The sequence below is a fragment of the Cottoperca gobio genome, chromosome 3 (genome assembly GCF_900634415.1).
Source record: "Cottoperca gobio chromosome 3, fCotGob3.1, whole genome shotgun sequence".
Taxonomy (NCBI): Eukaryota; Metazoa; Chordata; class Actinopteri; order Perciformes; family Bovichtidae; genus Cottoperca; species Cottoperca gobio.
Window position 1 is genome coordinate 10,949,510 of NC_041357.1, and position 16,577 is coordinate 10,966,086.

At 40.3% G+C, this 16,577-nt stretch overlaps 1 protein-coding gene across 2 annotated transcripts in view; it reads left to right on the forward strand.

Moving 5' to 3' along the window:
* kcna4 (potassium voltage-gated channel, shaker-related subfamily, member 4) overlaps positions 1 to 16,577 on the forward strand; it is a 58,509-nt gene that overhangs the window by 38,138 nt on the left and 3,794 nt on the right. Inside the window, exon 3 of one of the 2 annotated variants that reach the window (XM_029458648.1) lies at positions 13,152 to 13,222. The exons of the other annotated variant lie outside the window; for it this stretch is intronic. The gene's annotated coding sequence lies outside the window, so the exon portion shown is untranslated. Of the gene's footprint in view, positions 1 to 13,151; positions 13,223 to 16,577 lie in introns of those variants that run through there. 2 annotated transcript variants of the gene reach the window in all.

Here is a 16,577-nt window from a genome sequence, read left to right on the forward strand (position 1 = left end):
GGAAAAAAATGTAAATAACAGACATTTATACTTGTGTGTCCTAAGATGTGTTGCAGATAGAGTAATTTGAGACTTTTTACTTTCTTTGACTGTTATGACCATCAACCATAATCCTCTGTGTTTGGTTTGTCCTCGCCGATACAATCACGTTCCTCATATCAATAAGCTTTATTATATATTGTTGCGAATGCTGCTCCAACATTCTTCATTGTTTTTGGCCGTTTCTTTCTTCCTCTTTCTTTTTTTTTTGTTAAACATACTGCTCATTAAAAATCCATCGACTCATTCATTTGGCATTTTAAAACATGAGGTCGTTGATGTTGTTCGTGCAGCTTTGAAAGAAGAGAAGCGTTGGATTATGTCACCTCCCTTAGACCTGCGATGTTGCCCGTGAATGAAATGATTAGAAGTTGCCAGTTTTATATTACTTTTTGGAAGTAGTAGTTATATCACATATTTGAATGAAGTCAGTATTTTGTTTTCCTATATTTTCCTGTCTCCTCTGTTTTCCTCTACTCCTTAAGAAAATCCAAAGTTCACATTTTTGCTCTTTTTCCGAAAATTCGTATCTGCAATTACCTCAATAATAGTGTCCCTCAGAAAAGCTGTTTACTGAATGTTCCAGATGTTTCCTTAGTGTTAAACCACAACATAGCCACAATAGTTTTAAAATAGATGTCAAAAGTTTACTTGGGAAATCCTCATGGGGAGGAAGTTTTTAATGGGAAGGCGTCTCTGCACATCATAGGTTTTACCAGAAAAACCAGAATCGTCCATCAAAATCGACAAGTTGTTGCTTCTTTAAAGCGTTACATAACAATAAAATATGAAAGAATGAATGATAGTGGATTGTAATATCAGGTTGTACTGTAGTACTGTACACAGCATTGAGATTAAATGTAAACATAACACTGCTCCAACAATGACATTTGAATAATCAACTGCATTAGAAAACACTTGATAATGTCAGGATTTAGGTAATACATAAAACAACTACAGCACACATGACTTTTAAGGTTGAACAAATAGTTTAGGGAAATACATTTATTTACTTTAGTTAGAGGAGAAGATAACACTCCAATGTGGTAAATACATATGAAGCTACAGCCAGCAACCAGTTAGCCTAGCATAAAGACTAATAACTTATCGATGCTTATCATGTCAATATCTCATCACATAGTTCTGTGTCAGGACATCCGCTGTTTGCATCCAGTAATAGAGGATCCTGGCGCATAACAACTTGTTCATACTTCAACAGCCAAGATATAAAGTGTTAATCGGTGAGCTTTGAACGTGCTGGAAGGCAGATTTTCTTACCTTTGGAAAGAGCCAGGCGAGCTCTTTCCCCCTTTCCCCAATAGTTATGCTAAACTAAGCTAAGAAGCTGCTGGCTGTAGCTACATATTTACTGTACAGACAGGAGATAGGTATGGATCTTATTATCCCTTTGTCCACAAGACAGAAAACAAATGTATTTCCCAAAATGTAGAACTGTTCCTTTAAGAAAGAGGTAAACTGAATGAAAATATAACATGTCTGTGGGGATATATTTTCAGGAGTGATTTTATTACACTAATCTTGTCAGATTATGAGCCTCAAGCACAAACTGTTCCTGTACCAGAGGGGCTCTGCCCTGGAGCGTTGACCCGGGAACAGTCGGGAGGGGCCGGCCTAAATGTGGGCTCAAATAAAGATCTGAGATGTAGCTAGCCCACATGCACCACTTTCAAACCGACAGCCAATAGTAGCCAGAAGCTGTACTGCAACAATACATCTGTGAGAGAACAATTAATCTATCCAGCGATATGTTCAGCTACAGCTGGGTATTATTACAAAGCAGCACAAAAGGCGCTAAGCCAAAGAGTACCACATGCCCACATGTTACCAGAGAGAGGGAGAGCAGGATGAGCCTGATTGATCCTCGAGGCCAACACATCCATTCAAGCAGAACAAACAAGCACCAAAGGAGATTGAAAGAAATCTGTTTAACTGGACAGCCACTAACCCATTTCTTCAGTCTATGAATTATAATAAATTATTTGGTTAGAGGCTGCAATTATGTCAAGTTGGAGTTCACTTAAATCTGCTTTCATCAGGAGATCAGTAGTGACCCAGAGAACTCTAATGTATGAAGCAAGAAGATAATAAAAGTCAATGGGCAGATTTTGAAGCAGATTGAATGTTACAGGAAGAAAAATGATTTATCTTCGTGTGTGAGCTGAATGAGACTCGAGCACTGAATAAAAAGGTCATGATCCACAGTTATCCACACAGATATTTATCAAGAGGTCATCCAGGTCATTTCATCAGTGGAAAAAACATTTAACATAAGACTAAAGAACAATTCCATTTTTTCTCAACTCAGTGCTGCTAGATGTACCTGCAGTATTAACTTCTGTGATGCTGTTGTGATCCAGCACAGCCGGCGAGGAAAACGTTTTAATTATAAGCTGGAAAACTCACCGGAGCTACATTTAAAGATGTTCTGAACACAAACAAAGGTCACAGCTACTGGCCAGAGGAGATATACCAAACACACTAGAACTCATTTTCAGTTAGGATGTTAAAAATCACAATGACTGAACTCAGTCAAAAGCAGAATACATGTGAGCTTCAACAGAAACGTTGTGAGAAACAACGTTTCTGTTGAAGCTCACATGTATTTCTGAGGTCTAAATGACTCTGAGACTCAAATCCTCTGTGCTTTCCACAGAGGCGACGAGGCAAGATTAACTTTAAGATGAATGCCTCCCTCAATCAATAACAAAGGATTTCTTCTTTTTAAAAAACAACCAATTGACCGCAGATCTAAAGCCATGCCAAACAACAGCCCAGTGGGATTTTATTCTGCTTTCAGTGTTGCCAGATTTGACACAAAATAGCCCAATCTGATTTTCAAGCCGGCTCAATCTTCATAAATGTGGACAGTTGGGACAGAGCCTTGGGACGTTCTGTTATATTTGTACAAGGCAAACAACAAACCACCCAAAACAAGGTTACTATAAAGAAAAAGTAGCGATTGAACGTATTAACTTGTAAGAACAGTTGTAAGCTATTGCGGGTCATTTATCACAGAGCAGAACCGTATAATAACTTGAATAGGAATAAATGTTTCAATGTAGTTGTGATAAACTTATTATCAGTTATCAGTCAGGGGCGTGTTGAGCGGATCCTGCTGAACTCAGTCCACCTTAATCTCAATCAGTCACACTTCTCAGAGGATACTACTCCAGATTCACTGGAAAATACACACATTTCATTAACTGGTACAAAAAGTATCCTAAATCATCACAAGCTGCCTAAAAAATATTAAAATATAAAGTTTGCTAAACCTAATCTGGCATCACTGACTGCTTTTGCCTGTAGTGATCAAGATTGATATGTTGATACAAAAACACTATTAACACCTGAGTTTATAGTTTGTATTGAATTGGGTTTTAAAAAATCTCACTTTTTAAATGTTTTTTGTACCCAAGAGCTGAGAGACATCTTTAAAAACCAAAAAAAAAGACAACCTGACTAAGCCCAATATCTTCACATAGCACACAGGCAGCCCTGTAGACGGCTCAGTTTAATATTAGCCGCCACGGACACATACATAAAGAAAAGTGATGCATTATTCTGAAGGAATACAAACTAGAGTGTTTACTGTAACATCCATGGTGTTAGATAACACCAGGAACCCGTTTTAAGTCTTAATCTCCTTATAAACAAGGTGGTTTATGAGGAGCACTGCAAAACTGTTGAACAGTGACGCAATTTCTATTTGTTTAGTACTCTCACAGGATATTATGTGACTGACTGGATTTTGGGGTTGTTTTGCACCATCTGCCTCCTGCAGAACTGTATTAATGCTCTTTGGTGCAAATACAATGATTACAGTGTTTGCCTGGTCACATCTGTATTTAGGTATTTGTCTCAGATAGGAGAGAAATAAGAATGAATTCCTGCGTGTTGAAAGGCTTTGGTCTACACAACTAATGTCAGATTAAAATATTTGGTTAAAAACAGGGTTACCACACATCACCTATACTCAGTGTTCACTCCTTAAAGTTGTTATTAGGGCTGTCATTTACAAGACTCCTACCAAAGCAGCACTTTAAATCTTATGCTTACCAGAGATGTGCTCGCAGGTTTCTTGAAAATGAGTCGTTCAACGTGACAAAACAAATCATAAAAAGAAATGACTAACCAACTAAAGAAATCTTAGTCGACTAAAACCAAAACGTCCAATTAGTCGACTTATTGACTGAGAGGGGGCAGCCATAGCTTTTGGTAATAATTAGAAGATGGCACATTCTTTCAGAGATCATGATATTGATTAAATGATAATAACCTTTTATTTTCTGGCTCAAAGTGTAAAATCCAGAAAAGGGAATTATTCGCTAATCGCTAGGAGGGAATTAGCATTTCCACCTTTTTTTTTAAATTACGACTGCAGAGTTGACACAGTGCAGTATAGGGTGTGGTTTGATTACAAAAACAGTTACAAACACACACACACACACACACACACACACATCCACACACACATTCACATCTTGTAGTCAGAGAACCCGTCCTCATACCTGGAGAGTCACAACAGCCAGTGAGTTCTGTGCTGCCAGAGTTTCCTTGAGCAAAGCAAACTGTGCCTGCGTCAGGACTGCTTCTCCTGGCTGCTGCTGTCCTCTCTGGGCGTCTCAAAGTGAAATGTGAATCTTAATTACCGAAGCCCTCGTACATCAAGCTATAGGACATTCAAATTGCTTTACAGCAAGTGCAATCAAAGACATATCTCTTCAAATGGACAGAAAATTAATTGTCCGCTATTTTGATAATCGTTTCAGTCAAACATTCTCCTGATCGAACCTCTCAAATGTGAAGATTTGATGCTTTTAATTTGCCATATATGATAAGAAGTTGAATATCTCTCAGATTACCAGACTGGTAATCGAATAAAACAATCAATCAATCTGAATAAATCTCATTGGGCTGTGTTACAGGCTTTCCCCCGTTTTTAATTATAACAAGGAAGTTATGTACAGATTTTTCACTATTTTCTGACATTTTAATGACAAAACTATTAATTACCTAAATATTGGCAGATTAATCAATTATACAAACACCAGTTAGTTGCAGCCCTAATGGAAAACAACAGCAATTTGAGAATGTTACGTAATCTCCTCATGCTCTGTGATAAATGTGCTGTGTTCTGTGATATGGCAATGTAATATTTCATATCATTTTTTTGGATATAAAAAGTTCAACGCCCTGGGTGCTCAACGCACTGCAGCATAAGAAAACACATGCAAACAAACAAAACACAATCAAATGAAGAAAACGCCTTCACCAATTCGTCAATACAGCATTAAGGGAAACGCTGCAAAATGAATAAAACAAAATTGATTGACACTCGAACACAGAAAACACAACAAAAAACAGAACCTGCTTCATAGTGGGGGTTTTTGCATTTTCTGCACGTCCTATTATGTTGCACTTTGGTGAAGATGTTTCCTTCATTTGTTTGTTTCATTTGTCTATTTTCGTGTGTCTTCTTTAATTGCACCATGTTGAGCTCTCAGGGTCGCCATAATTGTTGCATCAAAAGTATATTTAACAGCCTGCTGACAGTCTTAAAACGCACATGCCCTTTTTGGAAAGCACAGTACTTTAGGCTGTACAGACCTATTACTATGACACCTGGTAACCGCAGCAGATCTTTTGTCGTGTGGGGCATGGCACCTTTCCTCCAAATATAAAGGCCAAGGATCATTAGCATGTATAACTGTCATACAATATGTAAATGGCCTTTTATTTATTTTCTTACACTAGATGTCTCTGATTCATCAATCTGTCCGTCCTTTGATCATTTAGTTGTAGTTTCTGCTCCACGAGAGCGTGATGAAGGAGGGCCACTGCGTGTTAGATAAGAGGTGAAGTGCACAAACAAAGACAAAAACATACAAACAAAGAATATTTTCAGATGTGAACTCGGCAGGACAAAGGATGGGATTCAAACCCATAATAGTCAAGAGTCTATGCAAGCTGGTGCAGTTTGGTCAGCCAAGGCCACAGTCACACTCATACGATGGTTATAATCCAGTACATCTGCATTAGTCATTATGATTCTCACCATCATCTCACCTGCAGAGAGGTAGCAGAGAAGTTGCTACACTGCTGCTGTGCTGTACAGATGCAGTGTGGGTAGTCATCAATAATGGCGACTACGTAATGTTTATCTGGGGATGATGGTGATGGCGTGGGGGGGGGGCATTTGTTTTAATAGTACTTCTTCACGTTTGTGTATTTTTTATATTCAAACTGCTCATTTACCACTGCCTCGTCATAACAAAAGGAGGGAAACTGACAGTAACTATTAATGAACATGTAAAATATTTCTACAGTTCAGGTGTTGAGAAATATCCATGTGAGTTTTTGGCCAGCCTTGCTTTTATTCTGCATGATGCTTTGTTTTGAGAAAAATGCATCCTAACCCTAAAAGGTATGTTTGTATTATTTTCCTGAGGGTGCTCCTCTCCTTCTCTTTCACTGTCTCCCTCTCTCCCCCCCCCCCCCCCCCCCCCTCTCTCTCTCTCTCTTTGGAGCTGGTCACTTCTGACCGTAATTCTCCTTTTTTTTCCTTTTTTCTGTTTTTTTTTTTGGTAAACCTTCCAACTTCTGGATTTTCTACATTCATAACATTTTGTAGACAGCAATATGAGATGTGATTGAAAATGGAATATGTGCAATGTTGATTAAAGAAAAATATAATATATTCAATAAAAATTTAGAAAACAGAAGTGTTTTAAGATGTGCTTTCTTTTTGTCAGACTGCTGATGACTTGGATTTAGCTTTTGCTGTTAAACATCAGTTCAGTTTGAAGGCCATTACTACAATGGCACCTCACTTTGCCGAACTGTTGGGACATGCTTATGTGCCCCTTCTCGCTTGTGTCAGAACGTTTTCAGCAACAAATAGTAACAGCAAAAATATGCTCCACAAATCTTTGAGAAACTCAAGGAGTTTGTCGTGAGTCTGTTGTGCTCGACAGCGACCCTGAAAGGTCGACGTATGACTCTGGGACCAGGTCGCGCTGAAGAAAATTAGACCAGCATTGAAGATATACGTATATTGTCGCTCTCCCTTTAAAACGGTCTCCACCAAACAAGACGAGGTACACAAGGTCAATCATACACGATCCCAGAATCACGTGCACCCACATTCACAAAGCAACCTACAAACACTAACAATCACTAAACACCCAGAACAACCCGTTCAGATGACTGCTTTGTCATCGTGAGCGAACCTGAAAAAGCAGCGATGCAGAACGTGCCATTGGCTGTTTTGCTCTGGTGCTTGTACTTGCATAAACTATGAATGTGAACAAACACGCCAGGCTGAGATTTGTTCCTTTTTTATTTTGTTTTAGCCTTGTTCTGTTATAAATACATATGTTGTCATTCCTATAGCCTAAATATACGTGTTCTTGTATTTAAAACATTTGTGTTTGACAACAATATTATTTCTTAATTGGATTTAATCTAGTTACCGGAAGTTTGTGTGGGTATATTTTGTAGCATCCTGGGGTAGGCATGAAAATAAACCTTTTGGCATGCACCAGACGCATGAACATAATTCTTATTTTATGTGTGTTCTCGCATTGTTACTTGTGTTATTGTGATTTACACACACATACATGTATTGTTTAGACTGATCCTCAGTCAGTAAGCTCACCCTCAAAATTGCACATGATTAAAATGTTTTAAAAGTTTCAGTGAGAAGAATCGAGTCATGTTGATTCAACTGGTTTCAGTGTATTCGGGGCTGAGCAAAAAGCATAATATTCTTAGCATAATTATAAATTTTACATACAGACAGACAGAAGAAAACAAGTCAGAGAGCTGCCACAGCTTCTGTTGCCTCCGTCTGTGTCTGCTGCTGTCTTGCAAGAAAAGACCCCATCATTCAGAGGTGTAAGACAACACCTGACAGGGAACAATATCTCGTCACATGGTCATAGGCCGCTCTCATACATTCATGCCAGTGAATTTGGCGTTCACCGCTTCCCCTCTGCAAGGAAACCCAACGCCGCCGTACTGTTTGCTGCTCCGGCCCCTGAAACCCAATCGCCCCAAATCCCAAAAGGTACCTGCAGGCTCCTTTACAAACAGTCGCAAGTGGAGCAGTTGTCAGCCACAATTGTCCTTGCTGCTATAGACAAACTGTTTTTTTACATCCAGAAAATGTCAATAGGCCGTCTGCCAGACAAATGCAGCATGACTCAGGCCAGTGACCTCCCCAGGGGAACATTTACCAGCTTCTGCACTTAGATCCAGTGGCGCTGACCTTGGACTTACTCCCCTGGCATACTCCTCTCACTCTCAATTTATTAAATTTGATAGTCAACGTCATTGGATAGATGTGTTGTCAAGGATAGATATAGCATTTTAAAGTATTTCTGTAATATTCATCTATGTCTAAAAAGATTTATGGAAAAAGAAATAGAAATTCAGAGCTAGAGATAGACAGATGAAGGGACAGACAGATGGATGGATGATGGAGAGACAGTAAGACCAATAGATTTATATAAAAATAGACCACTAAATGCAAACATCGTGACAAAGTATCAGATCACTTCTCAGGAAGAGTGAGTGGAAACGAGAGCTGGAGAAACAGACAAGAAACAGCAGCACCAAATCAACCAAGTTACATCAAACCATCAGTGATTTCCATTGGACTTATCTCACAGCCCAACAGCTGCTTTGAAGTTGAGAGGCTTAAGCAGCTTGTTAGTTTTCAAATCTTTCTGCACACAAAGTGAGAAGAAATCACAGTTTGGGTTGTCAGGATAAGGTGTTATTAATCTAATAAGACTGTCCTGAGTGTGAATCCAATCCAAATGTGCTTCACTCCTTGTTGCTTTCTTACAAACAGTGAAGAAGTGGATGCTGTCAGACGTTTTTATGTTTAAATAAGAACTGCCTCATTGATGTATTCATGGCGTTTGAATGTTTATGCTTTCGACTTGTTTTTATTTGTGTGACAGAAGCTTCTGAGGTTAAATATTTTCAAAGGACAGAAAGTGCCAACCGTTGTCAAAATGTCAAATACGAGATGCTCGGAGCCGCACTTCACAGAGCCTCTGACTAATCTTCATCAATCGTTGACACGTCAAGGTGTGAGAATGGAAGGGGGGTCAAGGGTCACAGTGTCCAAAATAGGTCTGGCATCTCGGTGTCGGGGCCTCCCACGGCATGAAAGTGTATCCATGCTGCCCGTCATCGTCACTGACTCCAAGGTAAAATGGACGAATAATGTTTTCTCTGCTTGTGGCGAAAGAGACCAAAAAGGTGATTGAGTGTGTCCTTTTCCACCTCGCTCAACCATCGCTCCACTGCGGGCCAGACGAAGCGTTTCCCTGCACGGCTCCCTCAGACCGTGATGCATGATGGACCGAAGTGGTCGCACAGCTTGGTCACCGCTGAGCACATTGCCGCTCTGACACGTTCGTGAATAGCAGCTCAATTCATCCTGTTGCAGATTGTGCGATTCAGTCACCGCCAGAGTAGCTCGCTCTCAAATTGATACCGCTTGAAAAGAGAGAAGAAACGAGGCGGTGATCTCACTGACATCTGAATTAGTCATGTGATCGGTCTCGCTCCGCTCGTCTGCAGGAGATCAATTGAAGTGTATTCCCTAAACTCCGAGGATGCTGGGAGCAGAGAAGCGGGTAGTAACTTGGAGAGTGGGGAGGGAGGATTGTTTCAGTGTTGAAAAGCACTTGGGTGAGGTGTATGAAGGGAAATTTCAGTTTGTTGTCATGGTAACAGGCAGTGTGGTCTGTAGCAGAAACCTATCCCTAGCATAGAGGCTTGATCAGGATCCAGCGGCTCCTCGCAGCACAGCTCCCCTCCTCCATTTTGAACGTGGGAACGCTGATTGTGTCGCAAATGTTTAATGATTCGTAATGCTCCGAATCATATGAAATATACAGATCAGCAGAGCTGAAGAGAAACAGGCAGAGTTTAACATGTGAAACTAGGCTGTAGTACTATCAGGGTGGATGTAGGCTTCATAAATGGGAGGTGAGTCACTGAATTGTTGTGGGGAGCGTGAAGAAGACGTTTCTTTTTATGGTGTGCAAGATTTCAAGGCAACCATGCGTAAAGGTGAGAGAGAAGAAATGTCAACAACGGTAACATCTACTGTAAGGATGATACTGAACAATGTCAGATTCAGAGGAATAAAACACCATAAATATCATTATAAAGAGTGTTGGGTGGTACCCCAACATTTCCAGTGACCTAAAGTAAAAGTAATTAACTTGCCATAGTTACCAAAATGATTTATTGTGATTACAGATCCTCCTAGAAGTATATTCCCGAGGCCATGTGAACTGTGGCAGTGGACGGTTCTGCAGAATAAACACTGCATCTCTGCAGGGTTGGCTGATTCCTGCAGAACCAAACTCAGCAGGATCTAAACCTTTATCCTGCTTGTTTTTGTGTTTTGCATGGTCTTGAAACCTGGACTGTAAGAATATAACAATGAAAAAGGGCAGGGGTCTTCAACGTTTTTCGGGCCAAGGACCCCCAAACTGGTGTAGCGTGGTGCAGGGACCCCCTACTGCAGGGGGGGGGGGGGGCTATGTCTCTGACTGTAGGTGTGTGCGCTCGTGTGTGTTTGTGGGAGCGAGCGGAGGGAATGTGAACGCGAAAGGGGGTATGCGTGGCGGAAATTTATTTTAGTTCACCCCTCTCCTTTCCTCCACTCTGTCTCTGACTGTAGGTGTGTATCGCCGCCCTTCGCGAAGTAAAGCGGAGGAGGGAATGTGAATGACAAAGCAAAAAAAATAAAATAACCCTAACCCTTTAAAAAAATATATGTATTGCGTTATCTACAAACAGTTTCGCGACCCCCCTGTAGTACCGCCGCGGACCCCCTGTTGAAGACCTATGAATTAGGGTAACTTCTTACAAGATTAAGAGGCAAATAGTACTTTTTTTAACTTAACCTTGATTACATGACTTTAGTTTTCCATATCACTCACCTTCTGGTTTTAATGAAGAGGCTTACTTCGCACTGATCTTAAAGTGGGAATGACATTTTCTTTGAACTTATTAGGTGTTGTCGTTATAGACAAACATGTTATATAAATGACAAAATAGTTTTGTATAGTCCTGGATAAAAGTTGTATAAAGGTGTCCGATTACTTTAGAAATATTTACCAGGCCATCATCCTGTTTGAATAAAAATAATAAATCAAATTACAGAAACAAGATGCACTCCCAAAGCTACTTCATTTTAAATTATCAGTGTTTAGTATTGTAATTGTATTGCTGCTGAATTAAAATATTTTCATTCAATATTTTCCATTTGAAATAGAAACAATAAATTGAGGGTGACACAGTGGCTCAGTGGTTAGTATTGCATCGCAGCAAAGACATGCAGGTTAGGTGTATTGGAAACTCTAAATTGCTCAGTGGTGTTATTGACTGTGTGTCTATGTGTGTGTGATAGACAGGCCACCTCCAGTTTACCCCACCTCTTGCCCTCAACAGGATAAGTGGATACAAATGATGAATTAAATTAAATGAAACAAACCTCATACACATGACAAATATAAAGTCTTGAAGTTCATGGCTGGAAAATGGAAAATAACCTGCCAACTCTAAGGATTAATTTTAAGGTTAGGATGGGGATTAAAATGTGGAATTAGTTACAGATAGGGGTTTAGGTTACGGTTTAAAGAGTGTGTTGTCAGTGGAGGTCGTCAGAAGTGTAGTAAGACAAATGTGTGTGTTTCACGGAGGTGGAAGAGAAAGCCTATCAAAATGCAGGAAAATCGCCTTGTTTGTCTACAAAGATCCTGTGTGAGATCTCAGACTCAAACAGAGAGACTGAGAGACACCTTCTCAATCACAACGCTTTTTCCTTCAAGGTACACATAAGACTCACTCTGAACCTTCTTCTTCTCTGCCTCATTCACACACTCACACATAAAAAGAGGGTGAGAGTGACTGAAGAAAGCAGCAGATGCAGACGTAGCATATGCCTGCCATTCACTCTTGACTGTAATCCCCAGCGCAACCACAGCTGTAAACTGTCAGAAGTCTGCTTTGATTGTCTGTGTGTGTTTGAGCATAAAGCCACACATCTCCCTTTCCTTCAAGAAAAAGGAGCTAAAATTAGAATGACCTTTTAAAAATCTTGTTTTTCCAGGCACAAAAATAGAAATCAAATGGCTCGCAGTGAAACAAAAGCCTCCCCCCCCCCTCCCCCCATTCTGAACATCACACAGTCTGCGCCTGGGAGCTCAGGCTTTGCATAAAATGAGCATTGATAAATTTAGCAGTGCTTACGTAACTCACGCTCAGTTTGAATCTTACTGATGAGGCGGAAAAAGACGTTGATTTCATTTTAGCTTCCCTCTGCTAATGAATTTTTGCGGTAAAGCCGCAAACATGCAGCAGCAGTGACAGCAGCGCTTGACAAGGAGGCCCGGGCAGACACTAAGCTGAAAATGCCACGCTGTGAAGGTAATGTTATAGAAATGTTTGTCAGACGTTACCCCCCCCCCCCCCCCCCCCCACATCCATCCTCCTATACCCCAACCTGCAGAGCCTCCACATGAATATCCACATCCTGAAACCTCAGAGAAGCTGTCAGTCTATTTTGCTGTTACCTGCATTCAACGTTCACTATGCAGAGCAAAGGCTTCTGGTAGAGATTTTCCACACAAAAAAAGCGAGTGCACTATGTTAATATTCAAAGAATTATAACCAAAGAGTAGTTGTTTTGCAAATATCTCTGGCAGTAAAAAGAATAAACCCTGTCAGTTGTGCAGGATGTGTTCTTTTCTCTTCACTGCGTTTGGAGGCAAGATACGCTCAGATGCACCGAAGCATGATGGTAAGAGATACCATCGAAGAGTGCGTTAGCCGAGGAGAAACCACTCTCCTTCACTTTGGATGGACAATTCTGTATCAATTTGAAAAGCACAGTCACAGAGCCATCTATTGTATTAATTCAAGAGAGAGGTGATGCATTCCAGAGGGCAGACAGGGAAATAAACAGCACCGCGGCAAAGCGAATGTCAATTCATCTCATCACCAGGAAGCAATTACCTCTCTCTAGACTGTTGCTTAGCTGCTTCTCTGCTCCACAGACTCATCCAGAGGACTTGAAGGGAGAACATACTGAAGGTCTGCACACAATCTCTTCCAATTCTCCCCTGGCAAAATGACCATCCAGCCATGCCAAATGTGGATCAGGAGCGAGAGAGATGAGCAAAACACAGGCAAAAGGAATTCTGGGTAATACAATGCCAGTGTTAAGCCTTTAGATACTACTTGTTTAACATGAGCAGACACTGCGACGGTTGTAGATGGATAGAACAGTTTCTCCACTGCTATTTCTGATGATGCAACAGAGCAGCGCAGCAGCAAAGTGGAGCGAGAAGAGCTCGTTCTGCAAGATGCAAAGAAACTTTAGCGGAAAATTGTTTTAAATACTGTGCTGTGATACAGATATTGTACAGCTGTGGATGAGACTTTCTGAATCATGTATTTATTGTGTCTTTATAAATGTGAGGACACACTGGCACATTGTGCCTCTTGGTGAGCACACAAGATACGACCAGCCATGTACTTTAAGTAACCCTAGTGCAGTGCTGAAACAATTAGCGGATTAGTAAATAAGGAAATTAATTGATTAGGAAAATCTAATTTACGTCAGTTATCAAGCAAAAATGCATCAACATAAATGAGAAAAGACAGCAGGTGCACCTGGAGCGAACCACACCAACCTGGGACAGATGTTGTGCAGTTAACACAAATTGCATTATTAATACACTCACAGACCCCAACGTGCCAGATAAACTTCATTCTACGCCGTGATGCAGTGTCAAGCAGCCACTCCAACTTTCTTTTTCTGGATGAGATGTGAAGGACGAGGTATGTCAAACCGAGGCAGATGGGAAGCACAGTCCCTGAAGCCCATTTTTACTAATTAAGGTCTAATGATATATGATGTTAAAATCGCCTCCCCTAGATACTTTTCACCACATGTTTGGGTACATAAGACTCTTGACCTCTGGCTTCCACAGATGTTGTTTCCAAACAACACAAGGTGGCCTTTTGCTGTGTTTACTCTCTGCATGGAGACGACGGAGAGAATTTTAAATGAAGTCTTGCTCTCAGCCTTACACCGTGTTGATGCATGGTTAATGTCCCATCTGCACTTACTGCGAACCAGTCCAGCTCTTCTCCTGTTATCACATTGCTCTTGCAAATATAAAATGTCAACAGGCCTTTCCCTGAAACACTTGAGGTGGTTAGAGGTAGGAGATTTCTTTTCAACACTAAGTATATTTATATGCACACCAAGGCACCAATTACCAGGAGAAATTCCCTAAATTAAGCTTTTATTAATTATGATGTTGACATGGTTCAAGGTAAAGTGGCTTATCTATTGACACAAGGGTTAGGGTTAGGGATGGATTCATTTATTAATTGGGGTACAAGTCTAAAGGACAATCAGTAACTTCCTCTTCTAAAATTAAAGGTCTAATTATACACGCAAAATGTTGGTTGAGGCATAGTTACATAATACATCTAGAAATATAGGAAGTAAAAGCGCTTCAGGCTCAAGAGATAATGTGGGTTAAGGTGTCATAAATAACAGACCAGTTGGAGGTGAAGAGTGGCATTCCCTCTGCTGAGGTGGTAGAGTAGTGAAGTGGGAAGAGTTATTTTGGGTGTTCCTAAATTATTACATTACATTTTATTTAGCTGACACTTTTGTCCAAAGCGACTTACAATAAGTGCAAACACCCATGAGGATACAAACTCAAAACGGCAAGAATCTTGCAAGTACGTTAGCTTCAAATAAGCCAAACCCATGTAATTGCTACATACAGAAATGAGAAAATCTAAAAAAAAGATATTTATTTATATATTTTTATTATCAATATTGGCCAAGGTGCTGTTGAAACAGGTGGGTTTTCATTCTGACGGAAAATGTGAAGACCTGATATTAATCGGGAGCTCGTTTCACCATTTTTGAAGCCAGGACAGCAAACAGGCAGGTTTTATTTGAGGTGTATCCAGGTCCCACTCGAGTGAGGGAGTAGCGGGCTGATTGGCCGATGCAGAGCGAAGTAAGCGGGCTGGGGTGTATGCTTTGACCATGGCCTGGATGTAGGAAGGGCCTGATCCATTAATAACACGGTAGGCCAGCACCAGAGACTTGAAGCAGATTCGGGCAGCCACTGGTAACCAGTGAAGGGAGCGGAGGAGCGGTGTAGTGTGGGAAAACTTGGGTAGGTTAAAGACCAGTCGGGCTGCTGCATTCTGGATGAGCTGTATTATGGCACATGTAGGCAGTCCAGCCAGGAGGGAGTTGCAATGTTCAAGGCGTGAGATAACAAGAGCCTGGACCCTAAATTAAAAGTCTCCTTTAATTTTCTGCAATGACAATGGCAGTTGACCACCAGTTGGAGTACTTAAAAGGCTTGGATAGGCATGAAACTGTTGAATTGTCAGTACAAAAGATGAGCAACTGTGTTCGTATATATTTGGTTCTTTGATATAAAGTAAGACGTACAATAAAGTGAACATAGAATCATAAGAAGAGAAGTGAAACATGACTTCTGAAGTGCATTTCGCTTAGACACATTGAGCACAATCAAATGGAAGATGGAAGAAAAGTAAATGGAAGATGAAGATTACGCTGACAGAACATTCAGCAGTTTAAATTAGATTAAGTTCAGATTCTGAGTCACTTTTGGATGAATTTGGTGACTCTGGGTCTGTGTTTTTTCCCTCGACTTCAACGACAAAGCATTGTGAATTTGCTACATTTCGGATTCTCGCCTCTGACATGATTTCTCAGAAACAAAGTTAAATGAACATCAAAACTGATAGCCACAACATCATTTACAAGATTGTTCAATTTTCTAGGAGACTCCCGTCTGTGTTGAGGATCATTTAGGATATTTTAAGAAAATTCAAAGAAAATTATGAAATGGGAATCAGCAGGTCATCACAATTTGCAAGTATGATGTTAAGTAAGATGTTTTCTTGCTGAAACGACAGATACCTTTGTTGGTATCAACAGTTTTGGTATTAAATTGGATTAAAATGTTTTTTGTATCATAAAATGTGAAAGGGTTTATAAATATGATACTTGGATGAATTATGAGATGAAGTGGTTCAGGGAAGTCATTATAGATCAGTATGATCACACGATTCCTATGAGAATATTCAAACTACTTTATGTGTTGTTAAACACTCCCTGGAATAATTCTCACTTTTTATAAACCCATGTAAAGTATTTTTTCCTGTGCACACAAATACTGTTCAAATATTTGTCAAGACCATCTTGGACAAAAAGTTTGAGGTACTGAAATAATAATGTTTATAAATGATCTACTGTGTACCGAATTACTAATGCAGAAGGTGCTGCAGAGAATAGATGAAAGGCTGACCGTGAAGTGTATGAATGCTGAGAGGCTTCTGGGAGAGGGAAAGAGAGGAGAGGGAGAATACAGAACAGTGCTGGCTCAATGCACTACCTGTTCCCTAAAACATCC